Raw genomic sequence first — 19,338 nt, 5'->3', positions numbered from 1 at the left:
TCAGTTGGTCCTTATGATTTGGAAGCTCCTCTTCTGTTGACGAATGGTTGCGGTGAGAATCTGTTGGGTTTAGACCTATTGAAAAGAATGCATGCTACGATATATTGTTCTCCTTCTGGCGTACATCTTACTTTAGGACAGAAATTGGTCTTCCCAATGTATTTGTCCAAAGATCAGTTTCCACCTGAATTACTTTCTCTTCCAGCAGCGCTTTGGGCCACGGGTCCGAACGATGTGGGTTGTCTTGAGATTCCACCTTATGTTGTCACCCTCAAGCCTGATGTTGAATTACTGCGCATCCCACAGTATAGAATTTCTGATGAAGGTGAGAAAGCGCTTTTGGGAATCATTCATGACTTGATTCAGAAGGGTGTGGTTGAAGAAACAAGAGGTAACACATGCAATAGTCCTATTCTTCCTGTTCTCAAACGCACTGATCCTTCTCAGCCTCCTGTGTACCATTTTGTAATTGATTTGCGAGAGATAAACAAAATTGTGATCCCAAAATTTCCTGTTGTTCCAGATATCACTGCTTTGTTGACAATGATACCTTCCACAGCGACTTGGTTCTCTGTTATCGATCTAAAGAATGCCTTCTTTAGTATTCCCATTGCAGAAGAGAGTAGGGACATTTTTGGCTTCTCTCTTGGAGGCCGAAGCTTCCGGTTTAAGCGCGCACCTCAAGGCTATTGTGAAAGTCCCTCCATTTACAACCAAGCTTTAAAATGTCATCTTGATACCTTTCATTTGCCGTCTGGTGTTGCTCTTATCCAGTATATGGATGACTTGTTAGTCGCCGCTGATTCAAAAGATATCTGCAAAGATGTCACTATTGCACTGTTACACCAAATGTTTAAACTGAATCACAAGGTTTCACCTTCCAAACTACAATATGTTTATCGAGAGGTTACCTACTTGGGTCATCTCCTATCAAAGGAGGGACGACGATTGACACCAGAACGAATACAGGCGATTGCACGAATGTCTATACCATCCCCACAAAGGGAAGTACATGCCTTTCTGGGTATTACTTCTTATTGTAGACAGTGGATCCCTAACTTCTCTCTAATAGCCAAACCTTTGTTGGCACTCACTTTAAAAGATACGCCTCAGCCCCTTCCTTGGACCGATGAGTGCCAAAAGAGTTTCACTGACTTACGTACCACTCTGTGTTCTGCTCCTGTACTAGGCACCCCAGATTACACTAAGCCTTTTACGCTCTATGTTCATGAGAGAGAAGGTTGTGCATTATCAGTTTTAACACAGCAATTTGGAGACAAACAGCGACCAAGTGCCTATTTTTCGGCTACGTTACATCCCGTAGCTAAAGCATTGCCCAGTTGTCTCAAGGCGACAGCAGCAGCAGCAATTTCTATTCGACAGTCTGCTGGAGTGGTGTTGGATAACACTCTCATTGTCATGGTGCCACATGCAGTGGATACCTTACTAAACAGAACGAAAACGCAGCACCTTACGAGTGCTCGTCTAACTGGATACGAGCTGACACTTTTGTCTAGTCACATACACATCAAACGATGTAATACCCTGAATCCAGCTACTCTGTTGCCCCTTCCAGATGAGGAAAGTGTTGAGGAACAGCATGATTGTTTCTTCCGTATTGAGGAAGAGACAAAAGGAAGAATTGACCCGAGAGACACACCGCTAGAGAATCCGGATGGAACTCTATGGGTAGACGGTTCTTGTTTTAAAATGACTAATGGAGATACAGTTTCAGCCTATGCTGTAACTACTTTACATACAGATGTGGAAACTGCACGCATTAGACATAATTCAGCGCAAGCAGCAGAATTTATAGCATTAACAAGAGCTTGTGCATTGTCAAAGGGGAAGAGAGTGAACGTATACACTGACAGCCAATACGCTTTTGGTGTAGCGTTCAACTTTGGGCGTCTCTGGAAGGAAAGGGGTTTTCTCACTTCACATGGCACCAAAATACAACATGGTCAGTTAGTGACTGACCTTCTCGTATCACTTGCCTTACCCACCCAAATAGCAATCGTGAAGTGTAGTGCACACAAAAGGATTACGGATGATGTTGGTTGAGGAAATGAGTTTGCAGACGAAATAGCGAAGAAAACAGCGAAAGATTCAACAAGTCGAATGTATGGGGCAGGTCCTGCGAATTGGGTCAGAGAGAGAGGAATGTATGAGAATACAGTGGAAAGTGTAAAAGCGATTCAGAAAGAGGCTTCAGAGAGGGAGATAAGCAAGTGGAAAGAAAGTACAGGAATGTTAGATGAGATGGGTTGTTGGGTGGAATTATCTGAACATCAACGATGGCTGTTACCAGATGCCTATGTTCTCCCAGTGGTTACTATGGCACATGGTCCAGCCCACTTAAGTGCAAAAGGTATTTGTAGACTTCTGGCTCCAGTGTGGCAGAATGAAAGTATCCCAAAATGTGCAGACAATGTAGTGAAGCACTGTATTGTTTGTTTAATGTACAACCCGGGAAAGGGAACCCCAACTCCAGCGGGTCACTTTGCTCCTCCGACATATCCATTTGAGGTGTTGCAAATCGATTATATTCATATGGAGCGATGCAACAACCTCAAATATGTTCTGGTGGTAGTATGCGCCTTTTCAAGATGGATAGAAGCATATCCTCTAAAGGACAACACAGCCTTATCCACAGCTAAAATCCTTCTAAAAGAATTCTTCCCCAGGTTTGGTTTGCCGCGCATTGTCTGGAGTGACAATGGGAGCGAATTTGTTGGCCAAGTCATGCAAAAAGTTTGTGCAGGTCTTGGTATCAAGCAAAAGTTCCATGCGGCAAATCATCCACAGTCAGCGGGTTTAGTAGAATGTTACAATGGAACCTTGAAATTAAAACTAGGCAAGGTTCAAGCGAGTACAGGACTCAATTGGCCCGATGCTTTGCTGTTAGCTTTGCTATCCACCAGAACTGCAGTACACTCTCGTTTGGGACTTAGCCCTTACGAAGTGGTTTTTGGACGTCCGGCTAACGTATGGGGAGTCCCTCGCCCTAGGAAATACTCAGACTTGCCATATCCAATGTTGATTGACTATCTGCATGATCTTACGACTAAATTGCGTGTTCTCCATCAACAGGTTCAGAGTGCTCTGCCGAAGGCTTCCACAGACCCTGGTCACTCCATCCAACCAGGTGACTGGATTTGAGTAAAAAATTTCCAGAGGACAAGGAATTTGGAATCCAGATGGCGAGAGCCTGGAATGGTGCTACTCACTACGAGAACAGCAGTTAAAGTCGAAGGAAAGAAAAATTGGATTCACGTTGTGCATTGTAAGAAAGTGCCTTTGCCTTTGCCCTACGATCAATGGGTACGCAGGGGTATTGGTGACTGTGAAAGTGAAAAAGTTCCACGATTCATGCCTTTTAGCGATGCACACCTGAATGGGACACTGTCTGAGAAAGAGGACAACGACGTTTTGCAGAAAGCAATTCCATCACATGGTCGCTTGGATACGACTAATCCACAAACATTGTTCCAAGACCAGAGTGTTCCGGGGAAGGAACGATACGATCTGAGACTTAGACCAAAGAACACTTAAGATTTCTCTCTTGTGTAGTATTCTGTCCCGGTTGCAGGGCACGGTAGGAGTCTGAATCACGACCTGAGTAGTGGCAATAGGCCTGCAGGACCTGTAGTGTCATAGGACGGCAGACAATCGTGATTGAGCGATCGAGGAAGATTGCCGTGAGCATCCATTAGAAAGATGGAAACTACACTAGGTAATAGAGAGAGAAAAGATTAAATGAAGAAAGCATCCTGTAAAATAATGTACAGTCGTTTCAGTATAACTTTATGTGTTATTATATCATTGTGTATTGTTTTGGCGTTTATCGGTTGGATTATTTATGCTTTGCAGCCAAAAGTTGTCTCCCCTTCTTCCTCTTTGTCTTCTTCTACTGTCTCTCCACATCTCTTTCATACTCTTCCTCCACATGAACTCATTAGAAGAACTGAATATTATAACAATTCCTTTATCCAGCTATTACATCAGCACCAGTTAGTGGTCAATACAACTGACTGTTGGGTGTGTGGTCTTATGCCACATACCACAGAGAAAGGAATGCCGTATTTAGTTCTCCCGTTCTCTTATGAGGGTTCTGCTTGGGCTTACTTCGTCATTTTCTCCAATGCTTATCAAAGCAAATTCAGACGATCCATTAGTTCACATGTTAGTGAACCGGATTTTAGTCATAGTTCTTTGATTAAGGGAATGGTAGCTATGGCTAAAATCATGGAAAACAGTAAAATCTCCATTGACGAAAGAAAAGCATACACTAACTGGAACGTCACCCAATATATGTCTAGTCTCAGTGACAAAGTTAAGAAAGGAAAGCCTTCACCGATTTGGACTATACCACATCAGGGCAACTTCTGCTTACAGGTAAACGATCGCTCTTCTGACACTATACAAAGGAATAACTGCTCCTACACGTACGTTTATTCCTCTCAGAACTCGCCTCCTCTAGTGCCGTCTCGAGGCACCTATTTCATTTGCTATAATATAGCTTATACTTGGTTACCAACGGGTTTCTCCGGTACTTGTTGTATAGCTTTTCTTCTTCCCCCTACCTACACCGCTTCCGCAAATCATCATCGAAACAGATACGGCAGAGGAATTATTGATTCAAAGGACACAGCAGGTCAAGAGGGAGGAGATTTCCTTAAAGGATTTCTTCCCTTCTGGGGTCCAATGGCTAACAGCAGAAATATAAGGCAACTGGTCCGTGTCGTAGAGACTACAATAGACATCACTGTAGGAGCCTTAAGTAACATCACGGCAGAACTACAGGCGGACCGTCTTATGACATTACAAAATCGAGTTGCCTTAGACTTTGTTCTTGCCGATCGTGGTGGAGTATGCAAATTGATCGGGTCAAGTTGCTGTTTTTTCATACCTAATGACGCTCCGACAGTATACCAGGCTATCTCCAAGTTGCACATAATCTCTGAATCTATTCATCAGGACGAAGGAGATTGGTCTTTAACGGAGTGGTTTTGGGGACTACTGTCTAAATGGGGTTGGAAAGCATTGACGTTTCTTGGTATAATTCTAACCATTATTTTCTCCTGTTGCCTTTGTATGCACTGTGGTCCCGCTATCTGTGATCTTTGTGCTACTATGTGCATTTCAAAACCCAAACCACAAGTAACAGAAAACATAAGAATGATGTTACAGCAACAACTTGATGACCTCATGACTATCGACATTGACTCAGATTAGCATGAGTCTGTCTTGCCTGAGTTCTGGCAAAAGGAGGGTCTGAGGAACTTCGATTTTCGATCACGATCGAATCGACCCGCCATTTTGTGGCCCGCCGCCATTTTGTGTTGCCATCACTCAGGCAGCACGGCGAATAAAGTCTATTCTGCTCTTTCTGCAAACCGGTGTCGAAATACGCTTTCTGCCTCTATTTACAAAGCTGGTGTTAGAACTAGCCGAGTACACAAATCCCTGTCTGGTTTCCTAATCCCCGTCTCAACTATCTGTTGGTTCACACTATTCTTTCCTGACCTTATCTTATCGTCTGGCCTTCACTGTCTCCTGCTAGCATTCTCTCGTTTCACAACTGTCCTCCAACACACAAAAACGTATCTCGCCACCTGCAAATTAGTTATGAGTCTGTTAATAAATTAGATTGAGGGAGGGGTGACAAACATAGTTGGAGGAGAGATCTCTTCCAGTCATCCGACACTTCTGTTTTCAAACCTTTCCTATTGGTTCTGTCTTGTTTTCCAACTTTCCTTATTGGCTCCTTCTTTTATGCTATGGGAGTGCTTTTGGTTAATGTATACGAACATTATATGGTATATAACCCTGTGCGCCACAGAGTGAAGTGGCAGTCTCCTGAGAGCCTACTTTGTGTACTTCTAGGATAACTGTACTAGCTGCAGCTAAATAAATCCAATCTTCTAACGCCGACAGAGTGTCCCGTGTCTCTGTGCAGCTAAGCAGGTGAACTCCGGAGACTTGGGCGTACCCTGCGCCGCCAGTCCCAAAAGGTTCTGGTTCTTCACGGAGCAAGATGGGCCTCAGAAGTGGACCTGTGCAGCACCTCCCTCCCAAAAATGTTATAAAATAAAGGGCAGGCCCTGGGGGATGGGGTTCCCAGGGCCAAAACTGGCCCATGGAGGGGGTGATGTGGCCCCTTCCTTAAAAAAACTAAAGATATATCAAATGGCCATGCCCCGGGGGATGGGCCCCCGGGGAATAAATCGGTCTCAGGAAGGGGGCCGTGCAACCCCCTTACCATTTTTTTTTTACATGGGTCAGGCCCTGGGGGATGGCGTCCTAGGGCCCAAAAAGTATCCCCCGTCCTAACATAGGAGAAAAAAACAGAAGCCGGCAACTGCCTGGTGGCCCCGCCCCCTCTCTGCACTACTCTACAAACCTGCTTCCTGGCACGCTCTGGGTTGGGGGATGGAGTCCCCTTCAATGCTGAGGGTCCTTAGGCAGACTTCCCAGGATATTGCGGCAAAGATTTGCAAATTTAGTGGCATAAAACTGGAAATTTAGGGGCACCAAAAACATGTACGGGCCTTTATTTTACTCGTAATCATTTCGTTTTCAGCCCTAAATCAATGGAACCTGTTTTAGCAGAGCAATCCACTTTGAAACAGGTATGTTTAAAGTTTCTGCAGCTCTACAAGAGCACAGCTCTAATCTACTAACCTCGTGGGAGGGGGCCATATTTCACACTGGGATGTTCTAGCACCCATGTATGCACCCCTGCCGGGGCACCATATTCTCCACTTCCTGGTTTCACTCACACAGCTCCCTTCACTCTCTGGTTTAAGTCACGCACCCCTTTCTCTCTCTGGTTTCAGTTGTGCAGCTCCGTTCACTCTCTGGTTTCAGTCACACAGCTCACCCTTCACTCCCTGAGTGCAGTCACACAGCCCCAATTCGCTCCCTGGATGCAGTCACACAGCCACTCTTTGCTCCCTGGGTGCAGAGATACAGCCTCCTCTTTTGTTGCATGCACTTGCTCCCTTTTATAGGTAGTGCTGACAGGAAAGGCATCTTGCAATAATCATCCTTCAGGACCAGGTTCCCCAGTTCCAAATTTGGCAGCTTTGACCATGGTGTCACATCCTGCCCTCACTTCAACTATAGCCCAATTGTGCCACGCTGTGAACACCTGGATGTGGCTCAATTTAAATTACACACTAGACAAGAGCAATATGCGGCCTACAAAAAAAAGGACCAAGAGTAATATCTTATTTGTAGCGTGTCCTTGTATATACAGTGCCGTGGTCTGTGCTACTGGTCTGCAGCCTGTCCTCATATGTGCATCACCATGAACAGTGCTGTTTGTTTGCAGCCTGTTCGCATTTGTGCTGTGCCACAGGCTGTACAATTGGTCTGTAGCCTGTCCTCATATGTGCAGTGCAATAGAGTGAGCTATCGGTCTGCAGCCTGCCCTCGTATGCACAGTGTAATTTTCTTTATAATTGGTCTGCAGCCTGTCCAGTGCCACGAAGTGCACTGTTTGTCTGCCGCCTGTCCACATATGTGCTGTGCCACAGGCTGTACTATTGGTCTGCCACCTGTCCTCTTGTGTGCAGTGCCATAAAGTGTGCTATTTGCCTACTTCCTGTCATGTTCCGTGAGGTGACTGGGGCTGTGCTGTTGGTCTGCAGCCTGCCCTTGTTTTTGCAGTGCCATGGAGTGGGCTATCGGTTTCCAGCCTGCCCTTGTATGCGCAGTGCCATTTTGTTTACTACTGGTCTGCAGCCTGTATGTGCAGTGCCATAAAGTGTGATATTTGCCTGCTGCCTGTCCTCTTCCATGCCGTGCCTGAGGCTGAGCTGTTGGTCTACTGCTTGTACTCGTGCATGCAGTGCCATGGAGTCACACTGTTGTGTTAGCCATGTCCTGTCCACCTCTTACAGAACATCAAGGTTCCTTGATTTTCCAGCTGTGTCTGAGGCACATTTGCAGAGTGGTGTAAAAAGGGTGTGTGGCCTTTGATCACCTCTCAGCAATCCAGCTGTGTGGGGCTTACTGGAGGTAACAGGAGGGCTAGTTGGCCGCCATGGACCATCAAGAGGCAAGTGGACATCATCCCCCAACCAAGAGTGCACCAGGAGTGCACCAGGAGGCGTGTTTGCAGAGTAGTGGAGAAAGGGGGCATTGACGGTGACCATCTCTCAGCAATCCCACTGTGTGGGGCTAACTGGGGGTAAGAGGTAGCCTAGTTTGCCCCTACATACCCAAAGCAGTGAAGGGGACTTCATCCCCCAACCAAGAGTGTGCCAGGAGGTGCATTTGCAGAGTGATAACGAAAGAGGGTGTGGACTGGTATCAGAACTCAGCAATCCTGCTGTATGGGACTTACTGGAGGTAATAGGAGGGGAGTTTGGCCCCCAAGGATGTCCTTGGGGTCAACCACCTCTCCTGGTACCTCCAGTAAGTCCCACACAGTGGGATTGCTTAGAGATTTTCGGAGGCCACACCCCCCTTTCTGCACTATTGAGCAAACATGCCTCGTGGTGCACTTCTGGTTGGGGGATGAAGTGCACTTTAGTCCTGAGGGACCTTGGGGGCCAAAAAGCCCTCCTGCTACCTCCTCTAAGTCCTACACAGCGGGATTCCTGAGCACCGGTTTCAGTGACTGTGAATGTTTTTAAAACGTTTATGAGTGTTAAATATATATACCAAGGTGTATATGTATCAGTGGGGTTATGAGTGACTGTATGGATGACTCAGTGTGTGCATGACTGACTGCATAAGTGAGTGATTGGGTGTCTCAGTGAATGTATGGGTGAGTGACTGTTTGTATAAATGTAGGTCTCTGAGCACTACCCATACACTAATCTAATCACTAAACCACTATGTGTGCACCCATCTAATTACCCAGGCACTACTCATGAACTCATGCATTTTCTCAAGCACTATGTATGCACACATCCAATCACCCAAGCACTACACATGCATTAATCCAATCACCCAGACACTAGCCTTGCACTCATCCAATCACTGAAGCACTACTCTTTAATTCAAGCATTCACTCAGGCATTAACCATGAATGCATGCATTCTCTCAGGCACTATGATTGCACTCATCCAATCACCCAGGCATTATGCATGCACTCATCTAATCACTCACGCACTACCCATGTAATCATAAAATCACTTTTCTACACCTCTCTTACCTCTTTCTGTACCTCTCTTGCTTCTTCTGTACCCCTCTTGCCTCTGTTATCACCTTTCTTCCTCTTTCTGTACCTCTCTTGCTTCTTTCTGTTCCTCTCTTTCTTCATTCTGCACTTCTCTTGCCTATTTCTGAACCTCTCTTGCCTCTTTCTGTACATGTCTTCCTCTTTCTGCACCTCTCTTGCTTCTTTCTGTACCTCTCTTACTTCTTTCTTCACCTCTCTTGCCTCTTTCGTCACTTCTCTTGCTTCTTTCTGCACTTCTCTTTCCGCATTCTGCACTTCTCTTTCCTCTTTCTGAACCTCTCTTGCCTCTTTCTGTACATGTCTTTCTCTTTCTGCACCTCTCTTGCTTCTTTCTGTACCTTTCTTACTTCTTTCTGCACTTTTCATGCCTCTTTATGTACTGTTCCCACTTTTTTCTGCACCTTTATTCCTCTTTCTGTACTTCCCTTGCCTCTTTCTGTACCTTTCTTCCTCTTTTGGTACCTCTCTTGCTTCTTTCTGCACTTCTCTTCCCCTTTCTGCACTTCTCTTGCCTCTTTCTGTACCTCTCTTGCTTCACCTCTCTTGCTTCATTCTGCACCTCTCTTGCTTCTTTCTGCTCCTCTCTTGCTTCTTTCTGTACCTCTCTTACCTCTTTATGTATCTCTCTATCCATTAAATTGGGCATTCTCTCAGGCACAGTACTTGCACTCATCCAATCACCCAGGCACTATGCTTGCACTCATCCAATAACACAGACACTACCCATGCACTCATCCAATCATTCAGACACTATCTGGCACTCATTCATTCTCTCAGGTACTGCCCATGCATTCATCCAATCACTTATGCACTAGCCATGCACTCATAAAATCACCCAGGCACTGCCCATGCACTCATCCAATCACTCAGGCACTACCCTTGCATTCAACCGTTCACTAAGGTACTACCCATGTACTCTGCATTTCTGCACCTCTCTAACCATGAACTTATGCATTCTCTCAGGCACTATGCTTGCACTCATTCAATCACACAGACAATACCCACGCACTCATTCAGTAATTCAGGCACTATCCTTGTACTCATCCGTTAATTCAGGAGCTAACCATGCATTCATCCAATCACTCATGCACTACTCATGTACTCATTCAATCACCCAGACACTACTTTTGCACTTTATGTATCTACTGAGGCATAACCCATGCACTCATCCAATAATTCAAACAATCCTTGCACTCATCCATTCAGACAATACATATACACTCATGCACTACTCATGTACTCATTCAATCACCCAGACACTACGTTTGCACTCATGTATCTACTGAGGCACTACCCATGCACTCTTCCAAACAACCAGACACTGCAAATGCACTCATGCTTTCACACACGCACAAGTCATGCACTCATCCAATCACACAGGCTCTACTATTATACTCAACCATTCACACAGGTACTACCCATGCATTCATCCAATCAACCAGGCACTAGTATTGCACTCATCCATTCACCCAGGCACTACCCATGCATTCATCCAATCACCCAGACACTACCCATGCACTCATCCAATGAGCCAGGCACTACAGTTGCACTCATTCATTCAACCAGGCACTACCCATGCACTCATTCAATCAACCATGCACTACCTCTGCACTAATGCATTCACTGAGGCACCACCCATGCACTCATCCAATCAAGAGAGAGGATGTGGTCCATCGGCTTAAACTGCCGACTTTGGTGCTGGAAACCAGAGTTCGAGCCTCGAGGTCGCGTCCACATCCTGTGATTCTGGGCAACTCACTTAATCTCACTGCGCCTGAATGTGTAATGTAAATGCGGTGCTCATGTAAAGCGCTCCAATACCTTCGGATCGAGTTTGCGCTATTGGTTTCAGGGATGTTATAGTTAGCAATTAGCATTTAAAAAGACTTAGAAATGTACCGAAAAAACACAGGTTTCAGGGACGTTATAGTTAGAAATTGGGTCAAGACTGATTTGCATATAGGTGTGTCTGAACTGGGGTGGCAAAGTAAGCTAAAGAATGATGATGGATTCAACCCAGATCTGTGACTGGGGGTGAGTGTTTGAAAAGTTTCAGCACTACGTCCATCATCTACTTGTGATCACTGATGACATCGCAATTTTTCCCTCTCTTGTGCCTCTGATACTCATATAGTCAGTAAATAACTTTGTTCCCTACATTTTCTCCTCTTCTAGTACTAGTTTTTATTGGTGACTTTTTTTTAACCCTTTATTAGTTTTTTGATTAGAAGCCCAATCTGGCAGTGTCTGTGGGTGGAGTCACGACCCCATTGTTGCTCCTAGCGTGGCCCCCTGGGGAACTCCACAATGGAGTCATAACTCTTTACAGGAGTCCGTTTGAGCATTAGTACTTTTTTTAAACTACATATTAGACGTACTCAGAGCAGTGAATTAGAAAATCTAATTTTTGAACTTTGTAGTATCACTAAAGGAGTATAGCTCCAAAAATCATACCAAAACCTATTTAGAACACATCCCCGCTACTGGTTTGCGTCGGTTTTCATAGAAACCTGTTTTCAAATGTTCTACTGAAACAGTAAGCCAAAGGTTCATACAGTTTTCAATCACAGCATACCAGCTTCCTATTTCTGCTTATGGCTGACCTTTTTCCCAGCTCTTTCTGCTAATTTTTAAATTTGGTTCTGCCTCTTTCTGCTCATTTTTCACCTTTATCTTGCCTCTGCCAGCTCATTGCTGACCTTTAGTCTGCTTCTCTCTGTTCATTTCTGACATTTATTCTTCCTCTTTCTACCTCTTTCTGCCCTTTATTTTGTCTCTTTCTCTTCTTCCCACAAGACTGCAGGGGAAGCCTCAAGGCCCCCATGGTCTCAGCCAACTCCCATCTCCTGCGGGACCCAGAATCGCTCCGTCAAGCTGGAAACTGTGTGAAATAGTGGCTCCCTGCTTTGCGGGAGCAAAGATTTAATCTGTTTCCCAGCTGTGTGGCCCCCCTACATTAATTTTATATGTCTTGCCCTGGGGAGGTGGTGGTCACGGGGGCTGTGCGTGAGGCCGCGTGGGCCCCGTTGCATTAATTAAATTTGATTTGCGCCAGGCGGTGGAGGTCACCAGGGCACTATAAGTGGGGGCCCATGCACCCCCTCCTTTATATAATTGTTCATGCCCCCGGGACCTGGGCCACCCAGGGGCTAAATATTCTTGTTTTTCAGCAGGATCTCCAGATCCTGTGTGTTTCCTGCCAAAAATGTAAAATATGTTTTTTTCCCTGCGGGACCCCAAGAGGCCTAGGGGATCAGGGTTTTCCTACCCTGCCCCCTTATCTTGTTTTAGGCTCTTTTGTGGGACTCAGTTGAAGCAGACTCAGCATTTTGCCAACACTTCCTGGTTGAAGCGTTGGTAGCCAATAACATTTCAGCACAGGGACTGTCAGATCCTCTGAGGATATACATCTCTGTATATAGAAATGTGTGTTTCCCTTAAGATTTCCACGACTACTGATTGTTTTTTTGCAAATTTACAAAAATGTTGCTTTCTGGACCAACAACCACCATTCTGCCAAATTTGCTATGGTACAGTTCAGAGGGTCGGACTGTAGATGTGTCTAAAATCACTAAAGAAATTAACATCGGGAAAACGCATTTAGGGACCCCCCTTTTTCTCATTCCCTGCTTGACAAGTCACTACGAAACTTCCAAGACAGGAGTTGAAGTGAGCGTTGTATTCATTTTGAACATTTTACAAGGTTTCGTCAAAACGATGCCACAGTTGTTGGCAACACATAAAACGCTTTTCCTACTGAAACTAGGTCCTAACTGTAACTACCTACTAGTGACCTCCAATAGGTAATAGTTCATCACATCTTTCAAAGCCCCAGAGGACTGCCCCATAAAGTGCACCTCCCAATGCTTTAAGATTGTAAATTTGGAGGGCTGGAGCAATAAGTTTGCTGGATGAAGTTCGGTGTTCTTTAAGGAGTGCCCAACGGTTTGTCTAAGTTTGAGAGACATCTTGGTAATATGAGATTTCCAGGACATCCTATCCATCATCGTGATACCCAGATACTGAAACGTATTGACCCTCTCTAGGGAAACCCCTCCCAGGGTTGCCCTCACACTATATGCTTTATGGGGCTTGATTTCCACATAATTGGTTTGTAGTGTATTTATCTCATGGCATAAACAACTTAAAACTGGTTCAATAGCAACTGCAGACCACCTAGGGTTTTTGACACCAAAAGGTTGTCATCAGTGGTCGAGTGTCAACACTTTCTCCTTATCTAGCGACAAAGTATCTACAGGTTTAGATGCAATACACTGGACAACATCATTCAGATAGAGAGAAAAATGGGTTGTAGCCAGAACACATCATTGCCAAACACCCTTGGATACACTGAATGGTCGAGTAACCTGGCGTTGATCCCCCCACTTAATTCAGGCACTGTTATCCATACGCACATCATGCAACACACACCAAAGAATTGCTCTGGGAACTAAGTTAAATGCTAATTTCAGATCAATGAAAGTGACTTAAAGATTCACTTTCGCAATGACCAACACTGTCCAGTATAACAGAAGGAAGTGAAAAACATGACTAATGGTGACAATATACACTCATCTGCTCCTCTACCCAGTCTTGGATCTTCAGCAACATTTCTTCAATGATTCTTCCATGACGATTGGGGTATGTTCTGAACGAGACCATGATCCTTTTTCAATTGTCCTTCGCAAATGAACTTACCATCCCCATAACTCCCTTTGTCCCAACCTTTAACGGCAGAGGTTTATCCTCCTGTATCGATTTCATCCTAGTAGGGAATATTTCCCCTAACATGATCACTGATGTCATCACTCATGATTGCGCATTCAGTTATCACTTCCCACTGATCGTTACAATGCAAACTACTGCCCCAAAAAAAATGCTGAAACATTACTTCACGCATATCTTATCTCCATGCCCCGCTCAAATGGCTACGCATTGAAATGGTCTAAAATTAATCCCATTGCCATTTTAGAAACTATAATTAATGCGGCCCACCCAGCCTTTGAAGTCTGCTTAACGGAGACGTCTACTCCTGCAGAGATTGTGGCTAACTATGAAAAAATAACACTAGAGGTTAAGAATGCCTTGACAGTCCACCCTCGGGCGCAAAAAACACCACAGGACAAACCTAAGTTCAGGTGGTTCAACTCAGTATGTTCCAGAGCCCACAAAGACCTCAAGATTGCCCTCAAAAAACTTCCAAGAAATATTCTTGAAATTTCAACAGCCAGGCAAAAATATAATAAGGCAGTAACATCCAGGAAAAGGGAACTTAAAGAAGTACACTGGACTGCATTACATAATAGCTGTCAGAACAAAGACTCGGTAACCTTTTGGGAGATCGTAAACTCTTCCTTTTTGACTGGACCGAAAGTTGGTGGTACAGTCGAAACTACCATCTCTGAACAAGAGTAGGTCACCCATTTCTCAAAAAAAATTTCAAACCCGGCTGGGCAACTTACACATACTCACTCCTTACCAACGGCCAGAACCAACTCTTTAAACATGAACTTTGAGCTCGCAGAGGTAGAGCTGGCCCTGAACGCTAGTAGGTCAGGAAAGGCCCCGGGACCTGACGCGGTCCCTATGGACCTATATAAATCAAATATCGACCTCTGGGCTCCCCTGCTACTAAATGTTCTAGAGGCGCTGGGATACGTAGGTTTACCAACTTCTTGGTCAGACTCGATCCTAGTCCCTATATTTAAAAAGGGAAATAGGAACAGTCCTGCGTGCTACAGACCTATTTCCTTACTGGATTCTTTTGGAAAAGTAGCAGGCAGAATCCTTCTAGCACGCCTACAAAACTGGGCTGAGACAAATAACATCCTATCTGACCTCCAGTTCGGGTTCAGGGAAGGCAGAGGCACCATTGAACAGGTCCTCAACCTTACCCTTTTGAGAGGAAAGTATGTTCATGCAAAGGGTGGCAGTCTTTACATGGTATACGTCGACCTGTCCGCAGCTTTTGACTGTGTGGACCACACTAAGCTCTGGACTGTAATGACCCAACTGTGCATTGATACCAATCTGGTCAATTACATCAGAGAAATCTACTCGAATACCACTATTAGAGTAAGATATGGCACCGGGGGACAGTTAACATCATCTTTTGGAATTGAGCGGGGGGTAAGGCAAGGCTGTGTCCTGGCTCCCTTTCTTTTCAACATTTACACCAATGGTCTAGAAGTAGCCCTGTTAAAAGGTAGCCAGGACCAACCACACATTAAACAACGCCCAATCCCCACCCTCCTATATGCGGACGACGCAGTCATACTCGCCCGCACCCCCCTTGAGTTACAACGGGCTCTGGTTAGATACACAAATTTTATGAAACACCTGGACCTAAACATCAACGCCAAAAAGACCTTTTTGATGGCATCAGGGAAACACTCACGCAAAAAGAAAAACATCTATCTAAACGACACCAACATAGAGTATACCACCACTTATCCCTACTTAGGAGTCGTGATAGATAATAAAACCACCTGGAAAAGTGCCATAGAGAACAGAAATTCACAATTCTTAAAAGCAACAACAGACCTGAGAGTGTTCGCCCGGAGGTTGGACAAAAGAGCATCTAAGGAAATGTTAGACATATATAACTCAAAATGCCTCAGCACGGCGACCTACGGGGCTGGGATTTGGGGAAATGCACGAGTCACTTTACTTCAAAAGACAGAGAACTCCTTTTTGAAATTCTTGCTGGGAGTTCCGCCGTCTACTTCAACTTTTAATATTCACAGCGAATTGGGTCTTCCACATATCACAGATGTGATACGCATGCAGCCTATCCTTCTATGGCATCGCATCTGGTCCACACCAGAACTAAAATTCACTCAGGAACTCATCAATGACTGCTTGAAACTGGAGCACGGATCACTAATTACTTGGCTTGCTTTTGTTAAAAACTTTCTAACGGATTTAGGACTTGAGCACCTTTTTTTAAACCCCCAAAATATTACCTCAATCCCCAGAAAAAAACTGCGTGACATGTGCTTAAGCCATCTAACTGATCTGCGCTTGGCTATCGAACTAAACAAAAACTCTGTACAATTGTCCTTTTCCATACAAACAACTGACCAAATAGAGCCTTACCTGAATTCCATTTTAAGTAACTATGAGAAATTCCTACTCACCAGATTACGACTGAACATATTCCATCGTTTAATTACTTTCCCTGTGATAAACGATTGGAGTACCCAATTGACGCTGTGCCCTTGTGACGACCTTTCTCCCCAAACAACTTAGGATGTAATTATGTTCTGTAAATTCTATGTAGAGCCTAGAAATTTATACCTGATCCCCTTTCTGAAACTTCTGGGCTTAACTCAATGTCGGCCAGCTTTTATGGCCCTCCAAATGCTAGAAACAGAATCATTGGCAAAAAATATGGCAATGTTCTTAAAATTCTGTGTGCGACACAGAACAAATCGGCGATTAGCCTCCCCTCCCTGTTTTTTTTTTTTTTTTTTAAACATCAAACTGACAGATGGTCTTTACAAGTTACTCAAACATACATCCTAAAATCGCTAGTGGGGGGTTTGTTTGTTTCTTTCCTGTCCTGTATCGTATAAACATTTTGATTGTATTTTACTATTTTTAATGACTGTCAAAACAATCCTTTTTACCGCTTCCTTTTGCACTTTTGCACTTACTGCCATTTACTGCCATTTAGTTAGGCCAAATTAACTTATCCTGCTACAATGATATGTGTTAATGTATCTGATATGCAAATGCTTTTATGGTATGTAATTGCCTTACCGAATAAAGTTTTTCAAATCACAAATCACAATGATTCTTCCATGATGACTGATCAACAACACCGTACATGATGAATCCACTGACTAGCCTCATTCCTCAGTGAGTCTTCATTTTCCAAACAAGGATTCACTAAACTCCTTGGCACATTGACCATGAAAACTTTACTTTTGGCTGAATCCTCCCTATTCTCATGTGGCAAACAATAACAATTTGTCTGAAGCTTTGTTCATACACAGCTAGAAACACCAGACCCCTTTTGAATGTGGCAACCAACATTACCAAACTTGGCCCCTTCTGAACCAGATGTGATCCTCCTATTGCCTCGAAGGACTGAGCTACTATTGCCTTCTGTCATGCATGTCTTCCTTGGGGTCAGGTTGAGTTTTGTTGTTGAGGCCGTATGATTAACCTGTGCACAGCCATCGGACATGTAAGGAATGCAGCTAGAAAGGTTGCTATGCCCAGAACCAGCCCATGAACGGGGGCCCTCCCTACTCTCAAAGAGCTGGCTGACTAAAGCCATCAAATCATGCAACTTAGACTTAAAAATATCTATGTCGGTTCTGAGCTCAACAGAGAGCTCACAAACTGCGGTTTGTTTAGGAGTAGAATTTGGAGCTTCTGCAGGTGGTTCCCCAGCACACTTGACCTTCCTACAAAGTGTAACATTTACAACAAAGAGCATCTGGGATAGAGGGTTCATTACACTTTAAGTCACCACCGTCATCTACATTTGTTTCAGATAAAGTACTGTGGGGCACCACCTGCCTCTTACTATATTCCTCAAACATTTTAGGAAGGTTTTTTCTGTTTACTGACACCAGCCCTAGATGGAGCAATAACATCAGGGACTAGGGTCACCTCACACTCTGCAACTATACTGCCTATTCTGTCCAATTACACATTTGCCCACAGGAAGCTTTAATGATATTTTGACCTTCTTTTACCACACCCATCCAATGCTTTTCTCTTCCCCATACGCATGCAACAGTAAAACTAATGACTACAGTGTAAAGAAGAGGCAGGAAGCCAATTGTGCCCAGGTAATGCCCTACGAGGCAACAAAACTCACTAGGACCAGCAACAATAAGCCCATGCACTGGTACACTTAGGAAGCTGCAAAAGAAGCACCAGTCTATTAAACAATAATGTACCTTCCAAGCTCTCTGATATTGCACATCAGACGGGTGGTCCAGCCTAGCCTCCTCCTGGCTTCGGCCGGCAGAGAAAAAGGGGACATCCCAATTTAAATAAACTGCTGAACGAAATCACACCAAATTTGGCAGAAAAATAGTTATTCATCCAGGGAAGGGCCTTTTTGTTTTTTGGTGTAAATCCATTCAGAGGTTCTGGAGTTATTAAAAGAAATGTTCAATTGTACATAAGGGTATGTGGGGGATGCGTGACCCCTCCTGATCTCGTTCTGAGATCTGATTGCCTGCCAACACTTCTAACCAGGAAGTGTTGGAAGCCATCTTGGGACTCAGCTTGATCCAAATCCCAAAGAAAACAAATAAAGAAAGGGGGCAAAGTAGAAATACCCTGACCCCCTGTAGGCTTCTTGGGGGGTTCCACGGGGATCCAGCAGGTCCAAAAGAGCATTTTCTTGGTTTTCATTTTGGCGGCAGCCACACTGGATCTGCGGCTTCCGGCAAAAATATAAAAAATTACAAAATCAACAAGTTCTCTGACGCTTCTTTATTAACGGCCCCTTGATGGGCCAGGCACCCCATTCTGGTGCTTATAAAATGCCCTGGGGACCACCACCTCCCTGGGTCTTATGCTCTGTTAAAGGGTTGGCCTCTCAGATCCCCTGGGCCCTCCTCCTACTCAGGGTTGTTCATTTTTGTATGGAGGACATCTGGAATCCGAGGGCCACCTCTTTTCTGGGGCCATTTTTTTTACGAGAGGCCAAGCAGCTCCCCGACCCAGCCTGTTCTTAACCCTGGGCCCACCACCTCCCTGGGCAGAGCCTACAAACAACAAAGGAGAGGGCCCCACAGCCCTCCTCCTGGAGCCATAGTTGGCCCTGCAGACTGCCACCCCCCAGTGCTGGCTCCTGCCACGTCCAGGGTGGCCGACCCCAGTACATAGCTGTTTGTTGTGGCTTGGCAGGAGCTTTACTGCTCTCTCTAAGTCACAGCAAATGCTCTGCTTCCAGCAAGCGTGAGCAGAGAAAATGCTCTCGCTTGCTGGAAGCGGAGAAGAATTGCTTTCAAGCACAGAGAGCTGCATGTTTAGCAGCTCCCTATGTCTGAAAGCAATTCCAGCTCCTGCAGAAGGTGGGGAGCCAGTAGGGACTGCCATGGCATTTAGACTCCCCCCATGATCCTAGTGGAGACACCCAGCAGACATGGTTGGCCCCCGCACAAACC

Source organism: Triturus cristatus, chromosome 8 (assembly GCF_964204655.1).
Source record: "Triturus cristatus chromosome 8, aTriCri1.1, whole genome shotgun sequence".
Classification (NCBI taxonomy): Eukaryota; Metazoa; Chordata; class Amphibia; order Caudata; family Salamandridae; genus Triturus; species Triturus cristatus.
Note: the sequence above shows the minus strand (reverse complement) of the source record.